This window comes from Hippopotamus amphibius, chromosome 6 (assembly GCF_030028045.1).
Source record: "Hippopotamus amphibius kiboko isolate mHipAmp2 chromosome 6, mHipAmp2.hap2, whole genome shotgun sequence".
In the NCBI taxonomy this organism is placed as follows: Eukaryota; Metazoa; Chordata; class Mammalia; order Artiodactyla; family Hippopotamidae; genus Hippopotamus; species Hippopotamus amphibius.
The window spans coordinates 66,611,869-66,626,630 of record NC_080191.1 but is presented as its reverse complement, the minus strand read 5'-3'; the positions used below and the strand labels follow the sequence as shown (position 1 = coordinate 66,626,630).

Genomic DNA, 14,762 nt, shown 5'->3' with positions numbered 1-14,762 from the left:
ACGGGGCGTCTCTCGACTGCCTGTTGCAGAGGCGATGAAAGAGAGAGAGAGGCTATGTGCCCGGCTCCTCCCCCGCCCCCCCCCCCACCCGTGAGCCTGCAGCCTCCAGCCGCCATCATGGCCAGGCAGCTCTCAGGGGCGGGCACACCTCGCAGCGGACCTCTTCCCTCCTGTCCTCTCAGCCCATCACCTTACTGGCAACAATGTTTCTCACCCTGAACCAGCTCTCCAGTTCCCACGCTCCTGCTCCCGGACCCTCTGTTCAGCTGTGGATCGACGTCTCGGTCCGGGAACACTAAGCTGCGCTGCAGACCCTCCGTGTGTTTCTCACTCCCTCCCGTCTGCCACAACTCCGCCGCTTCACCCTCTTTGAGTCGTCGTAGATGCCTCCCTACCGGTTATGTTGGGCTCCTTGCGGTCCTTTCTGGTGTCCGAGGCCGTCTGCTGGTGTTCAGCTGGTTCTCTGTGGGAATTATTGCGTCCTTCCGTGCATTCCCAATGCATCTGTGGAGAGGGATGCATTCCACTTCCCTCTACTTCACCGCCATCTTTTTCCCTTGTCTCTTTTACTTTTAAAAAACATTTTTTTCTTTTTTTCTTTATTTCTTTCCCTCATCCCCTATCCCCCATTCGTATTCCCCACCACCCATTTCCTAGCTCAGCTTTTTCTTAATATTAGTCAAAAGATGAAAGTACAAGTGTTTTATTCCATACATATCATGCACTGAGGCATGAAAGAAAAAAATGTCAGGTTTCTTTCTCCACCCACATTCTTGACTTCACTGATTTGGGGCTTCTGTGAATTTCCATTAGCTCTGGTGCTAATTTTTACATTCTGTGAGCTGTTCCCCACAAGGGGTGAGTTTGGCATGTTGGCTGTTCTTCCTCTTTTCCTTCTTTTAGCAATAGTCTGGGGTGACATGTAGAGGGGGCTTGAGGAGGGGGATGAGTTTGCTTATTCCTTTGCTCGTTGCCCTGTATTCATCTGCCAGGGCTACCATAACAAAGTAATGTAGACAGATGGCCTAAACAACATGGTTTGATTTTTCTCACAGTTCTGGAGGCTGGATGTCTGAGAACAGGTATTGACAGGATTGATTCCTTCAGTGGCCTCTGTCTTTGGCTTGTAGATGGCGTCCTTCTCCCTCTGTCTTCAGGTGGTCTTCCTCTGTGTGTGTGTGTGTGTGTGTGTGTCTGTGTCCTCATCTCCTCTTCTTATGAGGCCACCAGTCATATGGGTTTAGGGCCCACCCTAATGACCTAATTTTAACTTAATTACTTCTTGAAAAGTCCTCTATCCAAATGAAGTCATGTTCTGAGGTACTGGGGGTTAGGATTTCAACCAATGAATTTTGGTGGAGGTGCAATTCAACCCCTAAGAGCCCCCTTCCTCCAGATTCAAGGTTGGTGTAGTCAGCTTTGGATGTTGCATCTCTCCATCTCCCTCCCCTGTTCTGCCTCCTTCTTCTGCCTTTAAGAGCGCCCGTGATTACATAAGGCCCATCTGGATAACCCGGGATAATCTCTCTATTTTACAGTAAACTGATTAGCAATCTTAATTCCATCTGCAACCTTACTTCACTATTGCCATGTAATATAACATAGTCACAGGTCCTGGGATTAAGGCATGTGTATATTTTGGGGCCATAATCCTGCCCACCACACTAACTAAGAACAGAATCTATCCTACTTTTCAACAAATACACGTTCTCTCCTTTAAGGTCACTTGGTGCCAAACTCTTAGGGAATTTTTTCTCCTTCTTCTTTGTATTTTTCCTGTTTCCACTGAGGAGAAAATTATGAGCAGATATACTTCTTCCCCCTTCTCCACACTGGGATATGGTCTTTCCCACAGAAGCAGAACTCACCAATCAGACTTGTCTGAATCAATACATCCATTTGGCCAGGTTAACAGAGACTGGAGCCATGGTGTCAAAGGCAGAAACCATACCTCACACTTCCTCTTTCCGTTAATGTCATGGATCAATAGGGAGGTCAGGAACTTTTCCTCTGGCAGAGACATCTCTTCTCCAGCCTTCCCATTTTCTTCTTTTACTTTCTGCATCCCAGCCTGACTGGCCTCCTTGTCCTTCTTCATGATGAGCGGGTAAGTCAGCTTAGATTTGCCCTCTACATCCCTCTGTCTTTTCTTCAGTGGAGGAGGATAAAAGATCCCCACTTTGTTTTCAGGTCTGAGTCACATTCTCCAATCCAGTTTTTATCCAGACTCCTGCTTTGAGGTGATTAATTTTGCAAGTGCCCCCTAATCTCAAAACAGGAGTCTCTGGATAAAGGCACTTGCAAAATCATTGTCACCCATAATTTCTTTCTAGAGTTAGCACGTAATTTTCCCGTGATGTCCATCAGCCAGCCTTTGGAGAGGAGGAAAAGAACATCTTAAAGCTCAAACAAGAGCATCTACTTTATTTTAGTAATGCTGCTGTGTGGAAGCCAGAGGTTTATTTAAAGTCTTCTAGTATTTTCTACAGGATAGTATGTCAAGGATGCTGTAAAGGATCCCCACCTGCCCCTACTTTATCCATAAATGCTTGATTTTTATCAGCTTGAGTTTCATATAAGCTTTTAGTTGAACAAGATTACCTAGTGCTAAAAGCACTGTGTTAATACTAACTAATGTTAGTGAACAATCCTATCGTGTTATCAGTGCAGGTGCGTATATATAATGTATTGCAGTCAACTTTTGCTACTTGCCTGTAGGGGCAGTAGAGGAAATCATATTAAATTTGAAATTTAAAAAAAGGTTTTTTAAAACAGTCAAAACTGGAGGAAATATGGGGATATGTGTATAAAAACAGATGATTGAACTTGGTGTACCCCCAAAAAAATAAAAAATAAATTTAAAAAATAAATAAATAAATAAAAATAAAAAAATAAAACAGTTAAAACTCGATAACAAATTGAAATCAGGTTTGATAGGCATCTTGCTGTTGCCGCCCATCATCTCATTCCCATTTTCTGCTAACAGTACCCTGAGTTTGCTGTGTACACCCATCCTTGACACTTCTCTAAGCCATGTGCTGGGGTAAGGCTTCACTTGTGCTCCTGCGGTGAATGTGGGACTCAGATTTGTCTAATCTGAGCTTGCAGATCTTTACCCACAGTGACTGGTGTGGGAATATGAGCATGTGATGAAATCAAAGACCATGAAATGCAATGAGAGTTTTTTCCAAAGTATTGCATTAGAAGTACTTCATTTTTCCTACTGTCTTGAACCTGGAAGGAGGTTGTAAGCCTGAGTCTCCTTGCAACCATCCTGCCACCATGGGGGAACCTGAGAATGAAGCTAAAGAAGGAGAGAGAGACTAGAGGACAGAATTGTGATAACATTTTATCTGAACCTCTGAAACCAGCCTTGCTGGAGTTTACCCACCTCTTGAACTGTTCAAACCTGTAAGGCAAAGTTCCTCTCTGGGTAAGCTATTGTGAATTGAGTTTTCTCTATTTTGATTCAAAAGAGACCTAGCTCTTAACTAGCTACCAAGTTCATATGTCCTAAAATGATAAGTTAATCCTATCTCTGAAGAGTTCTTAGTGATCTTCTCAAATACAAACATAGCTTTCATTGCCACACAGATAAGTAATACAGCAGAAGATGTCAAAATGTATAGTTTAAAGAACAATGTCTAAGTATGCCAAATTATTAAATATGTGGACTTTTTAAAAAAATATAAAGCCTAAACTATGTTAGAGTCTTATATGCTCTGAGCAACTCAGAACTCCCAATAGAGTTGGTCCTATGACTATTCCAGTTCTGTTTTGAGAACTGTGAAAACACAGATTTGCTTTGCCTCTGGAAATACAGAGAAGTAACACAACATATTAGAATGAAGATGCTGGAAGGACCTAAAAGATCATACAGTCATCTCATTTTATAACAAGGGAATTCAGAATCAAAGATTGAAAGAGTTTGTGTGCAGTCACCATAATTGTTAATAGAAGAGTGGAACCCAGTCTCAGAACTCTAGGTTGTGTCTCTTTTCCTCAGCCCCTAAGATGCAGGCATGATCATTATTTACAGACCACTCAAACTTTTCACATCAGAGCAGAAATAATGTTAGATTAGAATCAGACTATACCTTTTGCTCGTTTCTGTGTTCTCAAGCTAGTCTTTTTAGGGCAAAGTCCATGAAATCAGCCATGCATAGCATAGCCACAAATGATCTGAATGGCTTTTCATTCAAGTCACTTCATTTAGTGCCAGAATTGTGTATAATAACACCTGAAAGGCATACTGTTATACTAATGCAAATTTCGGAGGAGTATAACATATACATATTGTATAAAAAACCACTATGGAACTTAATGACATAATTAAAGCAACCACAATTTTATTATGTGATTGAATTCAATGCATTCTTCTGTGCATGTTCAGCTCTTTTTAATCTGCCACAGTGACAGGACAGATGAGGATACAGAAATGATTTTAGGGAATGTCAATAAGAGATAAGAGCATCTGTTCTTACTTTGGTAAGAAACTGTAACCTTTATATGTTCTTACTAAGTTTGTAATGATTCAATGCCAGTTAATGCACATGTTCTCATCAATGACTGGGATTGGGATAAAGCAAACCTGGAGACCCGATTCCCTTATTAGTTACAGCCTTACCTGCAGTTCTTCTAGTGAGTGGTCAAGTTTGCGGTAGCATTGAACCCTGACTGGAAGGGTCTAGAAAACCTGCTTTCTAGTTCCAAGCCTCTAATAAGCTGAGATGCCTTGGGAAAATCAACTTACCTCTTTGAACTTCAGTTTCTTCCTTAGGAAAAAGAGAATAAAGCCTTCTTGAAGGTGTCTTCCAGCTACAAAATTATATGACTCAATTAATTTTTTCACTGCATAATAAGGCTTTGTTATTCCTAAGAAATCAAAACCCCCATAAATGGATTTTCCTGAATTTTTTTTAAGCTTGCTTCCACTATTTCCTCCAACCTGCCACATCTTCGAAGAGCAATGTTATCCACTAACTTAGTTCATTTTTAATATATGTGATCTACTTTATCTGCTCTACTGTGCCTGCAAACTAGAATATTCTCCAACTATTTCAGTTCTGGGCTTCCTTGCTGAGGCTTAGAAACAGGGCTAATTGGGGCAAACTGTGACAAGAACTTTGGCCACATGCTACTTGTCCACTAAACTCTCAACAAAGAGCACATGCTGACTTCACTATTCATGCCTATTGAAAGTCACTCTGAAACTGCCCTTGCACGGAACTGTGACTCATAGATAAAAGATCCCGTGGGTAGCAAACTCTCCCCAGAGCCAGCCCATCACAGACAGAATGCTTTTGTAACACCCACATACCTTATATTTTATGCTGCAGATGGCACTTGAAGCTTCCACTTATAGTCATTGTCAAGAGGTCAGATGCACTGAATAAAACTGGTATCAATTTAATGGAAACTAGTGTTTGAAATGCTTTCCTACTTTAGTAAATTCTCTGAGCCCTGTAAGAGCCTATAACAGGTCCAATGGAATGACCTCTTTAAAACACTGAAAGCTCATTTACACACTCATTGTAATGGATCCTTTAGTTCAAGACTTCTTTGAGCAATTGCTTTCTTTGTACTAAGCTTCAGAGCACACACTCTATCAAAGCAATTTAAAAGGTCTAACATTTTTGAAGAAAACCAAATGTGGAAATCTCTCTGCTGACCTCATGGTCAGTGTTCTGCTTGAAAAAGGCAGAAGGCTTATCAATGAGATGTGAATGTTCTGCTTCCTTTAGGAGGTTAAAAAACAGAGCTGCTTATCCTAACTTTACCCAGGTGCCCAGATCCCATCTATGTATTTCCTGATAACAGAGGGGAACTGTTTCCTAAAAACAGCAAGATTACTCTCAATCTTAACTGCACTTCTCGTACCTTACAGCTCTCTTGTTAACATGTTTGAACTTGCCCTTCTTTTTCATATGGTTGGCATTATGTATTTTCTGGGTGAAGCTTATAGGTTGATGAGTGCTCAGCAAGTAAGACCTTTCTTTTGCATATAAAAGTCCTTTTTCATAAAAATCTATCCCATAACTTTCTGCCTTAACCCTATACCACAACCAACACTCAATGTCCAATAAGGTCAGTGTGGAGATACTTCGAAACAGTTTATGACACTTTTCCACGGTTATATTCTTTTCTGTCCAGTTGTTCTAGTTCATTTTTAGTTTCATTCAACTCCTGAACTTATTCGTGCCTGCTCCTGTCCCCAGAACTTCATTTTTGGTCTTGTTTTCCCTATGTTTAATGCTACATGATCATTACTTTTGGCTCAGCTTTCTGAGAATTATTTTTCAAGGTAACTTTTTGTGGAATAACTTATTCCTGCTTCAGTCCTTTGGGATCAGAGTCTTGGGCATGGTTCCTCTGGCCAGTAAATTAGTTGTATCTTCCCAGTGCACTGAGGAGAGAGATTTAGCAATAATTTTGTGTAGAAGCGTGTTCCCTTGTGTGGTGTATATATTCTGGGTGCCCACCCTCCCGATCTTTTCACACCTCCTCTTTGCTTCTCTTATCAGCTAACTTTAAAGGCTGCACTGACACAGACATGATGAGAGTGTTACTGGAGTCCAGGCTTTATCTCTGGGCTAGAGAATCAGAGCAAAGTTTGCTTCTTACCTTGATACCTAATGCATTAGTGTAGTGGATGCTGTGGGCTGCTTATAGCTTAGCATTGATTTCTTCTCTGGAAGCTTCCCTCTGGCTGAAGGAAGTTGTCTTACCCAGATTATGCTTCTGCCGTAGGGGCATCCAGAATCATATGACTGATTAATCTGGGGAGAAAAGACCCACCCATCTTACCCAGAATTGGAACAATATTAAAGGTCCTTCCCAGCTTCAAATCACCCCTTAGTCTCTACTGTTACTGCATTGCATTCCAGCTTCTCCCTCAGCCCAGTCCTGTTTCCTTTGCTCCCTCATAGGTATTTTCCCTCTGATGAACACTATTCTGATAAAGCCTGCACATAAATCTCTTTATTGGAGTCCATTCCTAAGACAATGGTTATCTTTTCTTACAACTAAATGTTAATTTGGGCTCCAAGACCATGTTTCTCAAAACAACCATTTCAACAGGTCATGGCATCTTATGTAAATTCACATGTTAGTGTCATAACAATGGATTCAGCATGATCGTGAACATGAACAACACATGTTGGTAAGCAGACATGACTGGAAACCAGCTGCATTTACATGCTTTAAATAATACTGAGACTACAACAGAATACATAAATAGTGCATAGTGCCGTGACTGTTGAAGTTATTCAGTACAAATCATAGCATTGCGAATAGGTCAACATTCACGATAGACAACCTCTTAAAGCATAAGAATCCTCAGTTTTCTATAAAACCACGTGAAGAAAAAAATTCTTAACAATTTTATAGGTTAAATGCAAGAAGCAAGACACAGGTCAGGATTCTTACCACTAAGTATAGTGAGTACCTTTTTTTGTTTTTTTTAACAGTTTAGAACCTGCTTAGAAACTATCAAGAAGTTGAGGTGGTATATAGGTAAATTATCTCTAACTTATTTTTAAACTTTACACCACATTTGGGGAATATGTGTGTGCATTTGGGGCAGGGCAGGGAATCAGGTATAGAAAAATTTCAAGATAATAGTTTAATGCTCTCTTAGTTTTATAAATTTTAAAATAGAATATAAATATTTCATAACCCTAACCCCTGCACAAAGTGAAACCTCCCTTCTAATTATGCCTATGGATGACTTGTCTCTTTCAGTTTCTCTATCTGTAAAATGGAGATAACAATATTTACCTTCTTCACATGGGTGTTGAGATGATGAATTTCCTAATGTGCATAATGTGCTTTGAAGATGAAAAGGTTCATATAAATGTTAAGGGTTATTATTGTGCATAAATTTATGACGTATCACAGGTGCACGATTCTGAATAATACATTAAAGGTAAAATTCATTATGAATAATCTTTGAGGTTGTAAACCTGAATGAAATATAAGACAACCTTCTAAGCATTAAACACAGATGGTAATGATTTTGTTCAGATTCTCCTTGCATATAGGGTGGTTATATTTTACAACTAGACAAAGAGCTAAATAGGTATCAATTAAGTTTTAAAAAATCATTTTTTTTTTAAAAATCAACTTTCAAAGCTCTGTCCAGTCTTGTGAAAATTCTCAATCATAAAAGTTTAATAAAAGAATGCTTCTTTTCATTTATTTTGTGTCTTTGGGGATTGATTGGTACAGCCTTAGGGTTTCACGCCAACTCATCAGCAATAAAATTTTGGCCAAAAGGCATATGGTCATAATATTCTTGATCCTTAAATGCTCTCCTCATTGCCCAAAAAGGTATATTTTCATTCGATATACTCCTTCTGCCTCTGGAAAAATAAATCCCATTACTAAGGTGCTGAGACCAGCTCGGCGACTCGAGGTGAGTGACGGGTGCTGCAAGCTTGAAGAAAACACAGACACAGACTGAAGAAAACACAGACACAGACTGAAGAGAAAGATGGGACCGGGGGGCTCAAGACCTCTAGGATCAAGAGCGTCGCGGATTCATCCCACGTAGCTTTTATTGAGTTCTTGGCATAGCCCAAGGGTCTAACACTCCCACTTTAGTCCCACAAACAAGGTTTTCTTTGAAGTAAACAAACAAAGGCCTCACATGACTGGGGCAATGATCTTTGCTGGCCTCCTGGGTCCGATTTAAGCTGGGTGTGGATTTGAGCTGGGTGTGGATTTGAGCTGGGCATGGATTTGAGCTGGGCATGGAGAGCAAAGCAGCCCTGGGGGCAGGAGACCTCTCTCAGATGGATTAGGGGTCTGTGCCCCACCCCTGTTGGCCCCTCTGCGACTGTGCCTGTCTTAGGTTGTTCCTCCCTTGAGGAATCTTACCCGTCTTTGGCTAACCAGCCATCCTCCGGGGCCAAACAGGGTGATATGAGGTGTGCAAGAGAGAAAGGGGCTGCGCCCCCAGAGAGGGTCAATATTCTGTTTCCATGGTAGCCTATGCCCCCATGGTCTCCACACCCAGCACCCTTAGCTCCTCCACTGCTCAAGCAGGACATCCTGCATCCAGTCACTCGGCCCACATACTTTAATTACCTTTAGTAACATTTACAAGGTTTCAGAAAGACTTCTGAATGTCTTCCCACACTATGGTAAAGGCCTTGTTGAAATTCTCATGGGTTCATAATGAAAGTAACTCTTGTGTGTTTCCTGACTTTACGCTATAGTGATTTATTTCAAGGACAGATGAAGAGATGCATTTTTGCTTAACTAGTGACAGGTGGCATTTTATCCCCAGGCAGCTATCTGCTTGGAATATTGTTGATGTCTCCTTGGCTGTGAGCACAAATCCAGAAGGACCTGGGCCCAGCCTCAATACCAGTGTCAGGGACCTTCCTAGCTTATTCCACCATCTCTGTGCTGGGGCTGGGGCTCATCTCTCATCCATCCAGAGAGAGTCAAGCAGTCTTGAGAGAAGAAAGAATTATGTCTTTTGTAGAATGAAATAATGCCATTTGCATGAACAGGGATGGACCTAGAGATTATCATACTAAGTGAAGTAAGTCAGAAAGAGAAAGACAAATACCATATGATGTCACTTACATGTGGAATCTAAAATAAGACACAAATGAACATATCTATGAAACAGAAACAGACTGACAGACATAGAGAACAGACTTGTGGTTGCCAAGGGGGAGGGGAATAAGGGAGGGGAAGATTGGGAGTTTGGGATTAGCAGATGCAAACTATTATATATAGGATGGATAAACAACAAGGTCCTACTGTATAGCACAGGGAACCATATTCAATGTCCTGTGATAAACCATAATGGAAAAGAATATGAAAAAAAATCTCTGTGTGTATATATACACCTGAATCATTTTGCTGTACAGTAGAAATTAACACAGCATTGTAAATTGACTGTACTTCAACAATATTTTTTTAAAAATTTGTCTGTTTTAACTTTCACTTTCAGCTGTTTTATATGCAGGTATTTGGGGAAGTAGGGCAACCAGTTTGGGACACGGTGAAGAAATGTCCCATTGAAGACTGCTGTAGAGGCAATCCCCTCCCCTCCTGTTGCTTCATTGCTCTTCTGTACGGAATTGTCATCATTTATAACTGATCTCTAGTCAGGAGGATGTTCAGGCCAGTGATGCATATACCTGACTAACAGTGAAAAATAGTGTTCTCCCTCTTCAGGGGAACATTAATTTGTTTTAAGGATGAGGGCTGCTAGCACAGTAGACAAAGCAATTTCCTGAAATAGGGCTTCATTTTCTTGAGAGCTGATGCATGTATAGAAAGGATGCGAATAACTCCATGTGCATTGGAAACATCAACTCTCTACTGTAAAACACCTTAAAGAAGTTCAAATGAAGGTAAGATAAAAGTTAAAGGCTTTTTGAGATAAGTAAAACATTGGTTTGGCTGGGTAAAGTGTTAACTATCTATTTTGAAGACTGCTTCTGGATCAAGATCAGAGGTGGGCATTCATTCCCTTATTCATTCAACTAACTTTTTTTCTTTTTATATTTTGAGACAGTTCTTATGTCAGGACTGTGATCCATGAAGGATACAAAGAAGAACAAAATGAAATCCCTGCTCTCCCAAATATTATGCCTAGGGGAAGGAATCAAACAGCGAGTGGGGTAAAGAAATCTTGTTACTATCCACGGTGCAGGTCACCCTGTGTCTCGCCTAAGATGGGTCATCTGGGAGCAGATGGAGAAAAGCAGGAAGGAAGGAAGGAAGGAAGGCAGGAAGGAAGGAAGGAAGGGAGGAAAGGAGAGGAGGGGAGGGAGGAAAGGAAAGGATAAAAAAGGATAACTTTTTCAAGCTGCAAAGAAAAATCCCAATAAAAACAACAAAGACAAAAATAATTTAACTCCTAGAAATTCAGGACAGAGGCTAGAGAACCCCAACAGTCCACATCTATGGGCTTTTGATTTTCCTCCCTTGGTTGTCTGGGAGAGTCATGAACTGCTGCTCTGTCCTCATTTACAGCTCTGATGAGTCCACTGAAGTTGGTGAGGATCTAATTCCAAGAGAAACTTTGAGACAAATCTAATCGCATCATGCAGCTCATGAGATCTTAGACCCCCAACCAAGGATCAAACTCGGGCCCTCAGCAGTGAAAGTGTGGAGTCCTAACCACTGAACCCAGGTAATTACTGAGACAAATCTAATTTTAAAACATATTATTGGTCTTGGAGACGCTGCCACCCCACAGCCTCCTGTACAGCCTAGCCATGGTCAACCCCACCATGTTCTTCAACATCGCCGTTGACAGCGAGCCCTTGGGCCGCCTCTCCTTCTAGCTGTTTGCAGACAAAGTTCCAAAGACCGCAGAAAACTTTTGTGCTCTTAGCACTGGGGAGAAATGCTTTGGTTATAATGGTTGCTGCTTTCACAGACTAATGCCGGTGGTGACTTCACACGCCATAATGGCACCGGTGGCAAGTCCATCTATGGGGGAAATTTGATGCTGAGAATTTCCTCCTGAAGCATACGGGTCCTGGCATCTTGTCCATGGCAAAGGCTGGCCCCAACACAAATCGTTCCCAGTGTTTCATCTGCAATGCCAGGACTGAGTGGTCGGATGGCAAGCATGTGGTTTTCGGCAAGGGGAAAGAGGGCATGAATATTGTGGAAGCCATGGAGTGCTTTGGGTCCAGGAATGGCAACACCAGCAAGAAGATCACCATTGCTGACTGTGGACAAATCTAATAAATTTGACTTGTATTTTATCTTTACCACCAGACCACTCCTTCTGTAGCTCAGGAGAGCACCCCTTCACCCCCATCTGCTCAAAATATCCTATAATATTTGTGGGCTCACTGCAGTTCTTTGGGTTCCATATTTTCCTTATTCCCCTCCAAATTTAGCTGAATTGAAAAGTTTATGATTATGAAATAAAAACTAAAAAATAAATTATTATAGGACATTTTACTTGCAAACCAAGATGCTTCTTTATGTAGACATTTCATTTACACTTAGGATATGGGAACAAATTTAAATGAATCATATCGATTTTCTTTATCCTAATAGGATAAAATGGTATTCTTGGTCTTCAAATATGAGAGGAATAAAACATGTGTCATTATCAAGTACCTACCAATGAGACAACAAATTTTGGGAGAAAAAATATTTATCAGGGATAACATAATTTGGGGGTTTCTTACATAGTTTTCTTATTTTAAAAAATGGAAGCTTGGAAAGGAAGGGGCCATGAGTATCTATGATTATCTTGCTTTAAAACATATAATTAGGTAGAGCTTGGATGAAGAGTTCATTAAGAGCATCTCATCATTACATTGCCTATGTCAACTTCTTTCCCACCCAGAGGTCTGGGTTCCACAGGCCACCCCTCCCTCCTCTGCCTTCTCCTCACCCGTTCATGCTTGCACAGCCCAGCTAGCCCCTCAGCCAGGTCCCATCTCTGATGGCACATAGAATAGTGTGAGGGGCTTTTAAAAAAGTGTAGTAACTGGGTTCAACCAAAGATTCAATATATCTAGTGAGCAGCCCAGGAACTGGTGTATTTTTCATATCCAGTTGATTCTAAAATATAGCCAGTGTTAAAAACCACTGCCGTAAACCTTCCACTGCTCCTTTGGAACTCACAGTCTGCTATCACAAAATCTCCTACATACTTAACTACTTCTTCGAAAGTTTCCTTCTTCTTGCTCTAACAGAAACCAGGCTGCTTCCTGAGGATACTGCTTCCTCTGCAGCCTTTTCCTCCCTCCTCAGACCTCCAACACCTCCTCCCCGTACCACAGTGGGATGATGACCTTGACTAGCTTAGTTCTCTGCTTAAAGAGCAAGAGCAACCAGAGGGAAATCCTTCATCTTCCCATCACCCATCTTCCCAACTCCCTATGTCTGTACCTATCACTGTCTTCCTTGCTGGGAAAATGATGGACCTGGCCACGCTGGCATAAAAAGCCAGTCCTTCCATTTCTTCATTAGCCTCTCACCTACTCAGGGACTTTGATGCTGAATTAACTCCTTTGACTCCTCTGTCACTAAGCTTTCCCTCTCTGTTAGATTTGCATCGGTGGGATTGATATTCAAATAATCTCAATGTCAGACATGAGCACTGACGATAATTAATCTTTATGGAGGTAACTGGAAGCACCTGTGATCCAGGTGAATATCATCTGTCACGCCCACCATAAAAACAATATTTCTTTTTGTAATTTTTTATATTTATATTTAATGTTTATATATTTATAATACACTTCATATTTTTAGAACAGCTTTAGGTTCACAGCAAAATTGAGTAGACGTTAAAAAAACAACAGTATCTTTCACTGTCACTCATCTTAGTAAATATCTTCCCTTGATCACATAGACCCAGCCTCCTTCTCTGCTCCTCTTTACTGCACAATTCCTCCCATTGTTGTCTTTACTTACTGTTACCTCCACCTACTGATTTTTGATCCCATTTTCTCCAATCAAGCATCACCTTACCACTCCAGTAAAACACCTCTTCTTAAGGTCATAGTGTTTTCCATACAGCCGAGTAGGGTCTCAGTTCTTGGCGTTCATCTAACTTAATAACCCAGCAGCATTTGATATCACTCTCTGTTCCTTGAAAAACATGCAGAGTGAAACTATGATGAGAGAGACATTTTTGTATGTATGTAAAATTTCAGTTGATGTGTCATATTCATTGTTTTGAAATAAAGATGAACATGACTGGTTCACAACTTTAAAGAAAAATTTGAAAATCTCTGCAAAACTGTCAAACCATGAAATAATGCTTTTTTATGAAATCATGTTAGTTAAGGCACAACTATTTGGTTTCCATTACTGAAGCAAATAAAGCACATCGAAAAATATGACTTTAGGGCGGAGAAGGTGTAAAATAACTAGAAAATTTCTTATCTTTGTGTTTGGAGAGCCATGAAATGTCTGATTATCTAGAAGGATGAAAACAAAAATTTAAGTTTATCTCAAGTGGGACAAAATGTGAAATGCATCTTCCACACACATTCAACTTAGGAGATATTAAACTTTTTTTTTTCTCCAAAGGGAAATAGTTTGACATTCTAAACATTAAGGCCAGAATATATTAAATTATTATGGGTTTGCTGAAAGAATATATTATAGGAAACCTGTGCCTTGAAAAGCCTGACAGAATTCAAGAAATCAAAATTATTAGCTATAATAAAGTAAACACAATAGTTATTTTTGTAATGGTGCCTCTAATTAGTTCCTATTATTGCAAATCTAGCCAGGCAAACTGTGCACAGTCATCATGTTTAAAGTTTCTACCATGGCTGAAATGGAGATAAACTAAACTCTAAGAGACTTACGTAACCCAGATGTGTGTGGCCCTAGTAGGTAGCTTCTCTTTCCTCGACAGCCATCTTAAAGGTGGCTTTGCACTACAAAACAGTTCTGAAACCAGATTCAATTTGATATGCATTCAAAAGAGGCAGTTATTTTCCTCAAGGTCCCATAAGGACATGAGAAGTAGAAGTCTCGTTATCTCTTCCACAGCAGAACTTAATAAAATCTTTTAAAAATTTATGTTGGGTCCCAGAAAGTGGCTTTCACTTGCCAGTCACCTCATTTCTTCTCACTCTCTCCCCCTACTGAAGGCTTTCCATGCTCTTCGCTGTTTCTGCTCTCTCAACTTTGAGAACAACTGCCCATTAGCAACCAAACAATGGCACCTGGCCTCTTAACTATTCCTCACACACATCCTTTCAAGGTTTTGTTGCCTCCCTTAGGGGCTCTTCAAGGTTCCAAAA

At 40.6% G+C, this 14,762-nt stretch overlaps 1 pseudogene; it reads left to right on the top strand.

Annotated features, from left to right (window-relative positions):
• The first annotated feature begins 11,246 nt into the window (after nt 1-11,246).
• Nucleotides 11,247-11,724, top strand: LOC130855648 (peptidyl-prolyl cis-trans isomerase A-like; annotated as a pseudogene).
• The last annotated feature ends 3,038 nt before the right edge of the window (nt 11,725-14,762 follow it).